This window comes from Pogona vitticeps, chromosome 4 (assembly GCF_051106095.1).
Source record: "Pogona vitticeps strain Pit_001003342236 chromosome 4, PviZW2.1, whole genome shotgun sequence".
Taxonomy (NCBI): domain Eukaryota; kingdom Metazoa; phylum Chordata; class Lepidosauria; order Squamata; family Agamidae; genus Pogona; species Pogona vitticeps.
The window spans coordinates 52,043,830-52,058,743 of record NC_135786.1 but is presented as its reverse complement, the minus strand read 5'-3'; the positions used below and the strand labels follow the sequence as shown (position 1 = coordinate 52,058,743).

General features: G+C 41.1%; 1 protein-coding gene and 1 pseudogene across 1 annotated transcript in view; both read right to left on the bottom strand.

The window, feature by feature from the left end:
• Positions 1 to 14,914, bottom strand: part of TFEB (transcription factor EB) — a 100,436-nt gene that overhangs the window by 41,614 nt on the left and 43,908 nt on the right. The window lies entirely within an intron of this gene.
• LOC140707140 (U1 spliceosomal RNA) lies at positions 12,183 to 12,330 on the bottom strand (annotated as a pseudogene).

Below are 14,914 nucleotides of genomic sequence, written 5' to 3'. Positions count from 1 at the left end.
CCTTACATACAAGGAGTCATTTTTACACCACAGAACATAAATCTAGCAACAGACTCTTATCTCCCATTATTTTCAGTCAGTCGCACACTAAAGTTGCAGTTCAGCAGCCTACGAGATTCAGAAGGCTAATTCATCAGTGTGTTACTGCTCTTAAGAGCCATCCATGTCAAAATACATGTGTACTTATACATACACACCAGGTTTTTATAGAGGAATGTATTTTCCCCATAAAGCACTGTGCAAGCTAATTGCATCAGTTACAAATTACAGCTATTCCGAATTTTCTACTAATTTTTTAAATTTGTGTTGGATAGTTAGTCAGGGCAGTAAAAGACAGTAAAAATATCTTCATCAGGAAAGATAAAAATAAACTTCTAAGAGAACAGCCGCTATATATAGCACATGCAAACATGCTGGGGTGGGTTAAGTTACAAGTTCCCTCAATCTACCCAAGAAGTTGGCCTTGGTTATCTATCACTCTTCCATGAGAAATTATAGGAGACAGATACAATTTCCAGTTAATGGGTTGCTTGCCAGGTTATTTCTTCTTTAAAAAAAAAAAATCAGCATCCCTACATCTACCTAAAATAATGAAACGTAAGAATTTTAGTACCTGACTGGATTAAATGACATTTGTCTTTTGTTCACTGTCAGATATGACAATAAAATAGATGGAAGTGCATAGACAAGGATACCACTTGTAGCACTAAGGATAGTGTGTACATATGGAAAGTGCAAAGTTACAGGAACTACAATGTTGGTGAAATCCTTATCGGCGAGGAAAGGCTCACAAGATCCCACAAGCCACAGCAAGAGTGTATATGCCTGATGGATGGTCACTTCATGCCATACGCTGAAGATCTCCGTCACAGCAGACAGCATGTAAGGGCTACCTAAGGCTGACAATGTTATCTCAGACTGGCAAACAAAAGGCTTAAAAGCCAGCACAGTCCACTCAGAATGGGGGCCTAAGCAGAATTTTCTAGCTGAGCACGCAAGCCAAGGAAACTGGAATGACATGTGGGAAAATGGTTACAGTGTCTCTGAACTTCTTTGGGGGGGGGGGAGAACTTTGCTTTCCAGGTCTCCCTGGCTGTGGATTCCATGAAACAAATGAGCTATCATGCAAAGTGAAAAAGGAGTAAGGTGGGCAATATAATTTGGGGCAAAGAATGGGTATGGGCTCTGCCCCTCCCCATCCTCTTGCTTTTCTAATGGGACTGAAAAAAAAAAAAGCATAAACATGCCAAAGAAGGTGTCAAAACAGTTATCCTCACACACTGTTAACATATATCCTTGCCAAAGACGAAAGAAGCTCTGCAAAATGTGGCTTCACCTAAAAGCCATGCCCCTCCTCCCCTTAGTTTCTCTGGAGCATTTGCTGTACAGTTGACAGTGATGTTTTATGAATGGAAAAATCAATTTCCCCACTGAGTCTGTTACAAAATTCTTTGCTAGCACAAAGGTCTCAGCAGAGACCCAGTAATTACAGAATGCCTGAGGAAAGGAGGTAGAGGGGAGAATCTGACCTTTCCTCTTTGTTTTGTGATATTTCTCTGACAAGAGAGATTCCGCACAGAAGAAAATCCACCAAAGGAGGGAGGAGCTGTGTGTGCAGAAGGACCCTACGTGTGGTTGTTTTTGCTTCTTTGTTCTATTATTTCCTTTTCTAAGTGCCACTAAGCAGCAGGCGGGAGAAAGCATCCTGGAGGGCAAGCTTCTGAAACTTCTGCCAAGATCAACCCACACAACTTTGTTACTTTCAAAGGTAGCTGACACAAGCACCAGCCAATCACGCCGTAGAGACAAAATGTTTTAAAACAAATACTCCTAGTTTTTCCGAAGTAAAGACCTCCAGACAGACAAGAGTGTGAAGAAAGACCGCCATGCTAATTATGCCTTTAGCGGAGAGCCTTTAGCAGAAAGGATTACAGCACCAATAATTGCCACAGTAAAGAGCTGTCCTGTGATAAAGAACTATTCCATTTTCTAGGAGCAGTGCTCCACTCTCAAGATAAAATGGAACTATACACACCAGAAAACCAATTGCCATAAACAGACTCCAACACAGGGCCTTGTCAACTACAGTTCAAAAGTATTAGGTTTCCCAATGGCAGAATGATCATGATTCATTTACTGATTTGCATGTTATAAAAGGATATGAACTGAGAAAAGACTAAATCATGTATGGATTTTTCATTATTTGATTGATTGCCATGTGCAATAGTTTCTGGAAATAAAAAGTCTGCTTTGATTAGGCTGAAGTTGCTGCAGAACATCCAAAGATTTACAGTATTATTAATTTAATTGTTTAAAATATTTTTACCCAGCCTTTCTACTTAAAAGGAACCCAAGGCAGCTTACAAAATTAAAAAGGCAATATTTAAAAGCTAAGTACAAGAAGTATTTTAAACAGAATTTAACAAGTATCATATTAAAACAGAAAATAAAATTAATACTAAAAAGACATTTGAAAGCAACAGATCACAAAAATCCACTTTAAAAGATTGCCAGTCACTAAGGAAAAGCCTGCCTGAAGAGAAAGGTCTTTGCTTGCTTGCAGAAAGACAGCAAAGATGGGGCCAGCCTGGCCTCCTGTGGGAGGGAGTTCCAGAGTCTGGGAGAAGCGACAGAGAACGTCCTCTCCCGTGTCCCCACCAAGCACCCCTGCGAGGGTGCTGGGATTGAGAGAACAGCCTCCCATGCTAATCTTTATGCCTGGGTAGACTAATAGAGGGAAATTAGATGTTTTAGACAGCTTGGATGCAAGCCATTGCTTTTCAGGTTAAAACCACGCACTTTGAATTATACTTGGAAATGGATCAGCAGCCAATAGAGCTGCTGTAACCGGGTGGTTATATATTCCCTGTAAGCAGCCCCAGTTAGGAATCTGGCTGCAGCATTTTTGAACCACTGAAGTTTCCAAACACTTCCAAAGGCAGTCCCACATAGAGCATGTTACAGTAACCTAGGGCAGTGGTTCTTAACCTTGGGTTACTCAGGTGTTTTTGAACTGCAACTCCCAGAAACCCCAGCCAGCACAGCTGGTGGTGAAGGCTTCTGGGAGTTGCAGTCCAAAAACACCTGGGTAACCCAAGGTTAAGAACCACTGACCTAGGGCATGTGTCACTGTGGCCAGTTCAGGTCTCTTGAGAAACTGGTACAGGTGGCACACTAGTTTTAACCATGCAAAGGCACTCCCGGCCATTGCTGGAAACTAGGCATCCAGGCTCAGAGATTAATCCTAGAGCACTCCCCGACTGTGCACCTATGTTTTAAGAGGGAATGTAACACCATCCAGGACAGGCTGCAACCCTATTCCTTGATCTGCTTTTTGACTGACCAGGAGCATCTCTGTCTTGCCTGGATTAAATTTCAGTTTATTCACTCTCATCCAGTCCATTACTGATACCATACACTGATCTAGAACTGAAAAAGCTTCCTCGGATTTAGATGGCAAGGAGAGATAGAGTTGGGTGTCATTAACATACTCGTGATACCGAATCCCAACACCCTGGACAACTTCTCCCAGTGGTTCATGTAGATGTTAAATAGCACAGGGGACAAAACAGAAAACTTAGGGACACCACTGACCAACAGCCAAGGTATCAAACAGGAGTCCCCCAGTGCCACCCTCTGGATTCTCCCCTCCAGGAAGGACCAGAGATACCATAAAACAGCACCTCCACATCCCATCCCAGAGAAGCGTTCCAGAAAAATACCAAGGTCAATGGTATCAAAAGCTGCTGATTCTGAAGATTGCAGGAAGACAGTCATGGAGTAAGAGACAATCTGGTGCATGAAACACATTTATTGTTCCTTATCTAATCTGGCAGGAACGAAAGACCTCTGGCATTATCCTATTCTTGTGGATAATCTATTATGCAACAATTGAGTACTTTTCCTTTTCCCCCACCTTCCCCTGGATTCATGAGACAAAACTAATTTAAGGCACATTTACCATAATTTGCTCAGTTTTTTTCAGTCCTTGACAAAAAGAAGTATCTTCCACGCAGCTCTGAAAACTGTGAATAAACTACACATCTCCTGCAAAGCTGATTAGAATTATATGCAAATATGCCAGAAGCAGCTGCACAAGTTATATCCAGATGTTTGCACCATCAAAGTCATCAGTAGCAATTAGAAAAGACTGCCATCTTCCAGGGTGATCCCTAACTTAAATTACCAGTACTAAAAGTACTAACAGTTACTGTTTGTAATGTTTGTCGCCATAGTACTCAGATAACCAGGAAGAAAATAGTATGAAGTTCACAGCCCCCCAAAGAGAGGGTGTGAGCGATACCATTACTTCTCTTGACAAACAAACTCTTACTCTATCCAGTTCTCACACATCACCCTACATTTCCTCATTTTTCAGGATGTCTTTTTTAATTCAATGCTCACCAGCAGCAGGGAGAGGAAGTTGCAAAACGGCAGAGCTGTTTAGCTCATTCTCTTAGTTTGACCAAGACCTTGCCCATCACGCTAAAATTCAGAGCACCACAAGATAAATCTGTTTGTTTTAAAGGTGCCACAAGGCTTTTCTTCCAGTTTTTTTTTTGTGCTGTACTAAAACAGACTAACAAAGCCACCCCTTTGAAACTCAGAGAAAAGAGCTGCATTTCCTTCTCATCATACTTCTCACCAAATTCACTTGGCCTGGACGCATATTCAGGAATTAGTATAGAAAAGTCTGAAACACTGGCTGTCACTGTCCTCAAGCACAGACTGTATAAAGATGGATATAATGCTTGAACTCCAATTCCCCCTGCCAATCACCCCGACCTTTGAAAAGCCGGGCTTCCTGTATCTGTCTGCTCCACTTCAATGGCATGAGGACTGCATGGTTCCTTCACCCCAGATCTTCCCAGCCTCATAACTGTCAGTGAGAAAGTTTCAAGACAAGTACTGAAACTGCATTTCCAAACATGCCACTATGAACGTGACAAACAAACTTTCCATTTCAGAACCCAAACCGAGATTCTCACACTTCTCCAGTCAACACTGTCTGCAGGAGAAACATGACCAAGAACTTGAGCCAAGTACGACAACTACATTCAACATACGTTTTAAACATGGAGCACCATGCTCCCAGAAATTCAAATGAACTTGTACAGTATTTAATTTTTAACACTTTCTTCTGCTACCCAAGCACAGTTAACCATTCTGCAGCCACATGTGCAGCAGTGAATGGAGCAACCTTAGTTTTGTAGACTGCAAACTCAACATCACAGAGAGGGTTAGTCTATTACCAGAACTAAGATGGAACATCTACAGAAAATGGAATAAAACCTATTGAAAAGGACTTCTACTCTGATACTTAACAAGTTCATTTGTATGAACAAAGGCTGTTTTGTAGTAAATGTTTTAGGTTTTTTTTAACTTTTTATTCATTATTTTTGTGTACTTTGCCCAAAGTACAAGCTATGTGCATCAGTTTAGGTAGAAGGTACAAAAGGTTTTAAAATTAGTATTATTCAAATGTTTTTGTATCCTCTACTTTGTCGATATTTCTTTAAAAAATATACAAGCCTCAGTCTGTTTTTTAAATATAGCAGTCATGTGGTCAACACTAATAAAAAGCAATTAGTCTTCTTAAAAAAACACTGTCCTTCATTTACCTATGCTTTTGAAGTCCTTAAATATCTTATTAGTTTTATCACCTATTTATATCTGCTACCAATGAAAACAAAGGCAAACTAGCTCCCATGGAAGACTCAACTAGCTAAAAAACCCAGAAGAGATCTAAGAAAATGTGTTCAGAATACTGCAACACCTCTGCTGATTGAAATATAGCACTCTAATACAGAAATTCTTGTTCAGGTGTGAAAAGCTATGTTCATGCATGGATAGAAATGTGCCCATAAGCATGCTGACAAATGTACCCCTGCCATCTAGGAATCAGTGAGACCTTTGCATGTTGAGCTCAAAGTTCTGGAGATGATTCAGTAAGAGCTTCCATGATTGTGCTTACAAAACTGAATGCTCTCACAGCATATCTTCATATCTTTTCCCATCTAACTGACCACTGAGTGCTGGGGACACTCAGGGGACAGGACCTCTCCTCATCCCTACCAAAATACAGTACAAAAATCTTACCTGATCTGAGAAATCTTTGGCTATCGCTATACATTGAGGAAATTAGCTGCAAACGTCTTATTTCACCACAGGGATGGGAAATCCAGAGCCTTCCAGATGTTGTCACACTCAAAGCCATGCAGCTTGGTCAATTGGAACAATGTGAAGGGGCAAAGGAATATGTCCTGTACATAAAATATGCTATACATGATGATTAATATGATCTGCTCAGTTTCTCATTGAAAGAAAAAAAACCCAAATGTTTCTGACTTTAAGCATGAACACAGAGCTTGTGAATACCTAAATGTCCACAGAACTGATGAAACTGTTGTTTGGTTTTGGTATTACAGTATGTATTGCCCTTTTAAATATTTATCTTAGGATAGTTTACAATACATATTAAAATAAAGGCAACAGCACATACAACTGTTGGGCAGCTCAGTGGTTTAGATATGCAGCTGCAAAGTCACAGGCTGGGAGTTTAATTCCCCACTATACCTCCCTGACTTGGGTTGGACTTGATGATCCATAGGGTCCCTTTCCAGCTCCACAGTTCTAAGATTATAAAAAAAACAGGGAGAAGCAGCCTTTATGCTATCCCGAATGCACCCATATTTTTCATTCTTATGGACTGAAGAAAAAGAGGCCAGTGGAAAGGCTAAACAAGAATCCATTGAGGATAAAAGTAAAAAGACAGACATTACAGCTCAGGTTATCTATCACATATTTGTAGATAGCAAGAGGATTTACAGAATCCTCTTTGTCTTTTTAATGTAACTAATGTGAGATGTCCAGTATTCAAAAAATGGCAACAAAAATAAATTTAAAAACAAACAATAAACCAAAACCAAAACCTTCTAATTACAGGTTTGGCAAAGAATCGTTAATGCTCGCTCTCTATTTGACACAGATGCTATATCCTAAAGCAGTGTGGCAAGTGGAGAATACTGCATTATGAGGCTGTGAAAAATGTTTCCACTGAGTGGAGCTCAATGTTAAGGTAGTAATGTCTTAAAATACAGATGACTGCAAGTACATTTCTATGTCAACAACAACAGAGGCCACCAGGAAACTGCAAGGTTTGTGGTGGGAAAGTATAAAACAAATCTACTCCTAAGTAATCATATTTGCAAAATCATCAGTCTTATACTCCTAAAATATACTGAATCACTGATACCAGAAGTCACACATTCAAGCTGGTGGATGTGTGGGACTTTCTGGTGGAGGCAAGAGACAGGAGGCTCCTGGCACTAACAAGTTGCCGTGCCAAGAGATCCTCAGGCTCATAAACCAAAATGCTAGGAAACCCTGCTGCAGAAACAAGCCAAGATAAGGAACCAACAAGGCTCTTGTGTAAGAAAGCTTGCCCAGCTGGCCTCAATACCAAGAAGAAATGCAAGACACTCGCTCTCTTGTAAGCTATTACTATTGGGCACATTTTCTCCTTTGTGTTTGGGATTCAGAGAACACCCCAAGAGAGGCCTCCCACAGCGAGATGTTTCTCGGGCCAGCTGAAGGGCCTATCTTTAGCTCTTCACTTATCAGAGGCTTTAAATAACCATGAAAAACACAGAAGGCTTCAGTTACTAAACACAGAACACAGCCCTGTGCAAGAAGGCATCCCCTAAACTCCTGACTTTAAGCAGATTGAAGCAGGCCTCCATTAACATCAACTACTGCCAGATCAAACACAACCTGTACATAGCCACTGTGGTGTTTATGTACACATTTTGAAGAAGGAATAGTTTATGCAGGAAATGCAGGATTTTACTATATCATGTATATACAACATACGTGACCCATGGCTACCATTGGGGAGAGACAGAATGTGCTCCCCCTCTCCTCTGTTCAGACCATGAGCTGTCACTAATCTATGCAAATGCATATTGAAAATCTTTGCACCCATTTTTAATTGCCATTTATTCCTCCAAATACAAATAGGAGCACACTGTCATTATACAGAAAAGTACATCTGGTACAACTATTATCTCCACATACTCATTGCATTTATTCAAGAAAATTCATTCCAGTTATATTTTGGAGAGTAAAAGATAGGTGCAAAGACTTTGATATAATGTTGTATTATCATTTCATCGTTTCTGGTCAGTCAAGATGAACAAATTCCACTAGGCTTCAGTACAGTTTTATCAACCTGCTGCCATCTAAATGCATTCCAAAAATTGGAAAAGTCTCACTTCTAATTACTATGCCGACGGCTGAAAGACCTAGAATGCGCAAGTTTTGTATGCAGCTCCTTCTTCAGGGAACAGATACAAAACCATATCCCAGGAAGCCCTGCTGAGAAGCAAAATGCCAAGTAGATTGTTACTGACACTATTCTCAGGCTTCAGTGGGACTCACTGAAGCTTACATCACAAGAAAATAATTCCTGTGCTGACAATAGAGGTAGTGCAATGGGCCTATGCTTGGGCCAGACAAAATAGGGAGGGGCTGGGCAGGTGAGGGATACTGATCCTGAGCAGCCTGTTCCCTCCTCTGCCACTTTATCATGGCCTGTTCCCTCCTCTGCCACTTTATCATGTGACTGAGAATCTGCCCACTGATGCAAAGCAAGCCATACTAAGTCTCACTGCAGCCATTAAATCTATTGCAGAGAACAAAAGGAAGAAAGAAGAACAAATTAAACCGACTTTGCAAACCAACACTACATTCTGACAACTAGCTCTTGGTAAAGTCCCCACAAGACCAATTGCCCATTCTAAGTTTCATTAAAAGTACTAGACTGGGATTTGTCCCACAGTTTGGGCCATTTTGGGAACAGGCTGGTTCTCTTCTTTTTCTAGTTACCACATGACACACAGACAATCGTGAACCAGGCCATCCCTGATCTGACCCTACATGCACCTTTTCAGGTCTGTCAGGGACTATTGGTTTGTTTGTTTGTTTGTTGCAGATAGGATCACTCTGTTTTGGTTTGGTTCCAGCATGTTTGATTGCCAGGATCAAACCCAAGCTGTCACTTTGCTTAACCCACTTCACAATGCAATTAGTTATCGTGAAATGGGAAGCTTCCTACCACTGCACTGCTGAGAAGGAGAGAGGATGCAAAGGGTTTTTTTTAAGCCTTTGTAAGGCAGCACTGAACTGGTGACTCGGTAAGTCAATTCAGTACTACACCACTTGAAAATACAGTGGACTCTCTACTTATGAATTAATCCGTATTGGAATTGTGGCTGCAGGTTGAAAAGTTTGTAGGTCGAGGCTCCATTGACCTATAATGCATTAAAAACCGATTAATCCGTAACTGGCCGTTTTTGTTCCATTTTTTTTTTCTGGTCTATAGGTCGATTCTCTGGCTGCAAGTTGAAACTAAATTTTGCCGCCAGAGAAGTCTGTAACTTGAAAAGTCTGCAAGTCGAGCCGTCTGTAAGTCTAGGGTCCACTGTAGTGTTTTTAAAATTGAAAGCTTCCTACCACTGCCCCATGGGAGACAGGAAAGGGGTTATTTTTCCTCTTTTTTTCTCTTCCCTTGTAAAGGGGGAGTGGACTAAGTAGGGTAACTTAAGGTAACACATAGTTTCCTGACCCCAAACCACCACAGAGGTGCAGTATTTCATTTGGTGAGATCCTTGCACAAATGGCATATTGCACCTCTATACAACCTTAAGCAACTATGTTTAGCCCAGTCCAATTTGGACATCTAGTCACAGTCTTACTTTACAGAATTTTAATACGTAGGTCTAAAATAATAATGATGTCCTCCCACTTTTAGCCTCAAATGTTTCCCTTCCATTTTTCCCATCTGCATACAGTATCAAGTAGATAAAAACAGAATGGCCAGAGTCCTATTATTTATGCCTGCTGGCCTAAGGCCACCAGCACAGATCTCAGCAGTGAATTGCTGCTAGTGCAGAAGTCGGTGTTGCATACTAGTCATATGACTTGGCACATGGCAACAAAAGTCTACATCAACTTCTTAACTAGCAACAATTTGCTCCTAAAATTTATACCAGTCGACTGATGCCATCAGAATTCCTCAGTTGAATTCTGGCCAGTAGACCGGAAATAAATCCTTAGAGTAGTTCATGGAAAAAGTAAACATCCCCACCTGCCTCACAAATCCAGGATATTTCCACGTAAAGGCAGTATCACATATTATGAGTAGAGGTGAAAAACAGATGTTCAAGGGTGTAGATATGTTTCTATAGAATAAGAAAAGGAATTTTTGAATCAGCCCCCAAAAAAGATGAAGACAGAGGAACTGTGTCTGCAGCCAAGGCAATTTGCAGAAATAGTACTTACTTGCTGTTTCACATCACATGCAAAGTGTAAACACAATTAATCCCCTGGGTCACACCTACCATAGACCTTTATACCTTTATTTTAATAAGAAATACTTGCAAGACTATGATGTCATTGAATGCCAACCTATTCTGCTCTTTACTCCTTAACATATAGATAGGGAAAGTGGTAGGGAAACCTGGGAGAGTTACAAGTGGAGGGCATCTACTTATTCTAGGCCACCCTTATTAAAACTCCACAAATGAAGCAGGCTGATTATATAATGGAAGCCTCATCTTGAAAAAAAAAACACATATTGCTTGGCTCTGCAGGGTTATCCATATTCCTTTCAGGACAGCTAAGAGGTCAGGACAGATGAGCAACTGCTGAGCTATTTAGGTCTTCTGCTGTCAGCGGGTTGAACAACTGAAAGAACGCGGCAAGTGAAGCCTGCTCGTTTTCAGTTCTATTATCTTAGTCTGTGATGAGTCCTGGTAACTGAGCCCTCCTCATGTTACTGCAAGCAGCTACAGCCATGATCCAAATTACGGAACAAGGGCCACCTATGGCCTAGTCAATAGAATACTTTGTTAAAACTAACCAAGTATGTTATTTAGATCGATCGATCGACCGACCGACCGACCGACCGACCGACAGATAGATAGATATCACTAGACTTCTAGAAGTTAACAACATCTTACATTTAGTTTCATCTTTACAATAGTGAGGAAGTTGCTGCTGTAACCAAGGGCCTGTCTGGGCTGGCCATTTTAGTGCAGCTGGACTGGACCACGTGGGGTCATTTGAGGTTGGGGCGAGGAGCAGTGTGCCATTCAGTGCGCTCCTCCCATCTGAACAGCAAGGAACCCTTTGTAGCCCAATCCACTGCCAATTACACACTTCCCTTGATCATCTGCAGAGAGTTTTTTTCCTTCATCTGTCGGTGTATTCCCAGTTGAGAAACTGCAGGCAGCCATGGTTTCTACTGGCAATACACAGAGAGGCAAAGAATTTTAAAAAATAAACAAAGTGGTTTATTTCAGTGATCTGAGCTCTAATCTGTACCAAAATAGTAGAACCTCCTGACAGGGGTTCAAAAAGGTACGATCTGGCCCAATTGGTCAGTTTCAGTGATATGTAGACACCAGAAAAAAGAGCAGCTCAACCTGATCCATTGGCATGCCAAACAAGTGGGACAAATGCCCGTGTGGATTTCCTCTAAGTCAGGCATAATGGAAGTGTTGCTAACATAACAAATACTAGCAGGAGTGTTGATGCTGGCAATAGTAATGAGGCTCCCTTGGGCCACAAGACTGTGCAGAGAATCCCAGCAAAGCAAAGGCTTCTTAGATCCTAGATCTCTGACCATTGAAGCCACAAAGTGTCAGACACCTCAGCAACCCAGTGTAGCATGAGTGACAGCGATGAGGTACCATCATGTGACTTTATTTTTGTTAAATAAATCATGACATGGTGTAATGTAATTTGTTCTTATTCATCTGATGTTGTATTTACCTACCATATTTTTTGTTCCCTAAGACACAGTTCCCCCCCCCAAAGTGGGGGGAAAGTATGTGCTTCTTGTGGAGTGAATACTGTAAAAAAGGGTTCAGCCACCACCACCCAGAAGCCTCTCACCGCCATGCTGGGAAGCCTCTGAACCGGCACCAGAGGCTGTTCGCCGTGGCAGCCTGATTGGGCCTCACCACTCTGCCATCTGCGCTGCTGGGTTTCCAGGATCTGCCTCCTAGAGCCCACCTGGAAAGCTAGCACGGCCAACAGGCCTATGGCAGCAAATTTAAATGGCAGAGGGCGGTGAAAACAGCCAAGGACTGAAGGGGGAAGAGTGATTCTAGAAAGACCAGGGGAAACCACAAATGCAGTCCCTCACTACCACAAATTATGCAGTTGATTTTTCCAAGTTTGGGGAAATCACAGGGATCAGCACACCCAAAGTGCAATGGATGAGCCTCACCCTTATGCTGAGCATGTTCTACTGCTGGTGAATGGGATCAGGTTAAGCTTTGTGTTGCTGTTCTTTTGCATAACCTAAAGTAAATAAGGAAAACCAGCTGTTAAATAGTTTAAGTCCACTATTTATCCTCCACGCAACTAAAAGGGACCTCTCAATGCAGTGTCAAATCAGACAAACCATTTCTAACTTAATACAGTATAGGCTTGAGCTGTAGCTGGGCAGAGTTGCACAACAATCTCATCTATCATCGAGACATTTCTATAAGCATGGGGAGGACGTGGATGAAAGGAAATGTAAAATATAGGTAGTGTGGTATAGGTGTTATCACTGGCTGATAATGGTCTATATGTACTTGACTTATATTTATGGTACACAAATTTATGGTACATAAACTAGAGTACACAAACCTTTAAGTCTCTCCATTTGTTAATGACAGTGGTAATGGTTCTTAATGCCACTGTTGACTGCTGTTCACTTTACATGATTCAAATGTTATTCTGTTATAGTTTATTAAATATTTTATTACACTACAGTATTTGGTTCAGAATATTTTTTCCTGTTTTCCTCCACTAAAAATTAGGTGTGTTTTAAGGTCAGGTGCGTCTTATGGAGCGAAAAATACAGTAATTTTCAGACCTGCTAAGGACCAGATGATTTTTTATGTTGTGATATGTAACATTATAGAATTCAAAGGGAGTGTACTTTCTTTTTCACATGACTGTTTAGTAATCAACAGACCGGAAATAGCAGCCACCAACAACAGGCTGGTGGCAACATCTCTCCCTATGTGCTAGTCTATGTACCATAAAGGATAGTTTGTCATTCTAGGTAATACAGCAGCACACACTTAGAAGTTAAAAGCATCTTTGTGTTCCAACAATGCATTTCTGTAGAATCAGACTTGCAAATGACGTCCTCGTTTACTCCCAATGACCAATCACAACACAAAGCAAGCTAATTTGCAAGCTACAGGAGATGACAAAAGTTCATGTTATGATAATCAGACATCTTCCAGCATTTAAGGAATTCTTGCTTCTAATAACATGCTAGATGACATCATCTACTTTGATCCTAGAAAAGGGCCTTTCTGTGATACAGTAGCCTTCCATGTGCAGGATACTAGTGACACAGGACTAGGACATTTTCAAAACATGACTCATACAATATAGAACTACATTCTCAACAACAGAACTACTGTGGAAATCCCAAGGCTATCTGGGACTCTCAAGAGGTCCGTGGGAGGGACAGTTCTAATGGAGGTGCCTTCTATACAGTCTAATAGGCATTGAAAATTAGCCCTCTCATGAACCTTTGTAAGTCACAGACTCCCCCACTGCACTGGAGCAGTTTCCTTGTTCAAAGCAGAAGTAGCCCAGGAAGGGCATGGAGGTAGGAAGGGCTCCTTTAAAGCCTTCTTGTTTTGAGGTTCCCACTCCTAGAATTCTGCCTGAGGGTTCTGGGACAGTTCTAGGCGTGGGAGTCCTCAAAACCCAAAAGTCTTATTTCTAAGAGGTGTCCACACAAAAATGTGGTGAAGAGGCAAAGAAAGGCCAGAGTATGTCCTAGAATACTTAGTGAGCTTTTTCTCATATCCTCTTTTCTGTAAGTAAGGAGCCACCGTATCTGCTATTGTGGATCATTGACCAGGCAAACCCACACAGAAAGAAAAATTGAGACAAACATGATCTTAAAGCATCTTAAGCTCAAATGCAAGCTGTGAAATTTTGCCTTTACTGCTTTGACCTCTTCAGTGAAAATACGATGATGAGTAGAGAAGATGACCCATAAAGATGATGTCCCAAGCCTTTATTTTTTATGTCATTAAGAAAACACCCTTTAAAAAGCAGAAGAGGCCCACTAACAGTCATGACAACAGTTTCAAAGTCTTTCTAGATTAAAGAAATGTTGTAAATGAAGGCAGGGAGTTGTATGATAAGCCTAGTGAGTGACTGAATCACTGGACTGTTTTAGCCCACGCAGCGACGTAGGCTGCTGTGTTGTTAACAAGCACTTGGGTCAGAGGCCAAATGTTTCCCCTTCCATGCTTGACATACCAGAGTCAGAAGCAGCTCAGATATTTGGTACAGTGAAAACATTACCGCTCTGGGTAGGTGGTGGCAGATCCTGAAAGATAAGCCCCTTCCGCATAAAACAAAACTTTATTTGAAAGCCCAGCACTATTAACTACTGAAGTGTAGTGTTGCACATGCTAACATTATTTTATTTTATTCTTTATTTCCAGTACCGGTATCATGGTTGCTACATCAAAACTTCTACAAAGTCCTTCAAAATGTGTGACTGCTCCTTATCTAGAAAATGCAAGGGAAGCCCTATTGGCCATAGAACAAATTCCACAATCCATGTTGTTTTGATCTGTTTACTAGACTAAAAAAAGAGACACAAAATTCTTTTTTGTGCAAACTTTCTACGCAAACTGTCAAGATAACATATCTCTTTCCCAAGCATGATGTTACAGAAAGAAAAGGGGAAGGTTTCATGTTAGAGCTTAGAGTTTGCAGGTTCTCTTAAGGTATAATGACTGAAATCCTGTTGCACAATTATGCAAACAGCTCAGCATTAAGAGGTTAATTACCATAAATTAGGAAATCTCCATGGACC